The sequence below is a fragment of the Stegastes partitus genome, unplaced genomic scaffold (genome assembly GCF_000690725.1).
Source record: "Stegastes partitus isolate 25-593 unplaced genomic scaffold, Stegastes_partitus-1.0.2 Scaffold453, whole genome shotgun sequence".
NCBI classification, from domain to species: Eukaryota; Metazoa; Chordata; class Actinopteri; family Pomacentridae; genus Stegastes; species Stegastes partitus.
The window spans coordinates 42195-43785 of record NW_007578184.1 but is presented as its reverse complement, the minus strand read 5'-3'; positions in this window follow the sequence as shown (position 1 = coordinate 43785).

Here is a 1591-nt window from a genome sequence, read left to right as displayed (position 1 = left end):
TAAGCTGAGAGATGCACATGCTACTGTATGGGCATGATCATACAAAGCTTAGGGTAGCTTTTGATTTATCTGTGGTTATGCAAAAATAAAATAAGTGTCACCTCTTTAATTGAGCTCAGTCACTTGTTGCTGGTCTCTCTGGAGCAGGAAGCCCTTTATTAATGTAGCTGCTGTAATAAATGCAGCAGGCTTATTGTGTGTGTGTTGGGGGGGCTTTTGTGTGCGTGTGCTCGAGTCATTTCACGAGTTGCTTTTGTGTGGATTCAGCAGCATCCTCCGGGTTGCAGCAGCAGCAGCAGCAGCNGGCTTAAAGGTTTAGTACACATAAAATACTACTTCCTGTTCAAAGACGTATACATTTAAAGGCATATTCCACCTAATTGGTACTTTCTGTCCAAGCACTTGTAGTTCAAAAGATTTGTTCCACATAAAACACAACCTACAGTTTTAAAGGTTTCTTCCACTCAAAATACTACTGTCTATCCAAGTACTTATAGTTTTAAAGGTTTTTCCACCTAAAAGCACAAACTTCTGTCCAAGCACTTTATTATTTTGAACGTTTCTTCCTCTAAAGTGACACTTTCTAACAAGAAGTTGTAAGTTTAAAGGTTGATTCCACCCAAAATACCACTTCCTGTTCAAGGACTTATAAATCTAAAGGCATATTCCACCTAATTAGGACTTTCTGTCCAAGCACTTGTTTAAAATGTTTCTTCCACATAAACACAACCTACAGTTTTAAAGGTTTCTTCCACTCAAAGTACTACTCTCTATCCAAGTACTTATAGTTTTAAAGGTTTTTCCACCTAAAAACACAAACGCCTGTCCAAGCACTTTATTAGTTTAAAGGTTTCTTCCTCTGAAGGGACACTTTCTAGCAACAAGTTATAAGTTTAAAGGTTTATTCCACCTAATTAATACTTTCTGTTCAAGTACTTGTCATTTAAAAGGTTTTGTCTAAAGTGACACTTTGTAAGAAGTTATAAGTTTAAAGGTTCATTCCATCTAAAATCCTACTTCCTGTTCAATGACTTAAACATTTAAAGGCATATTCCACCTAAATAGCACTTTCCGTCCAAGCACTTGTAGTTGAAAAGATTTGTTCCACATAAAACACAACCTACAGTTTTAAAGGTTTCTTCCACTCAAAATACTGCTCTCTATCCAAGTACTTCACAAGTTACAACTTTTAAAGGTTTATTCCACTCAAAATCCTACTCTCTATCCAAGTACTTATAGTTTTAAAGGTTTTTCCACCTAAAAACACAAACTTCTGTCCAAGCACTTTGCTATTTTGAAGGTTCCTTCCTCTAAAGTGACACTTTCTAACAACAAGTTACAAGTTTAAAGGTGTATTCCACCCAAAATACTACTTCCTGTTTAAGGACCTAATTAGTACTTTCTGTCCAAGCGCTTGTAGTTCAAAGGCTTGTTCCACATAAAACACAACCTACAGTTTGAAAGGTTTCTTCCACTCAAAATACTACTTTACATCCAAGTGCTTAACAAGTTACAGCTTTAAAGGTTTATTCCACCCAAAACTAGAGTACACAATGATGCCTTTTGTCTCATAACAGAGGTTATGGTAGAC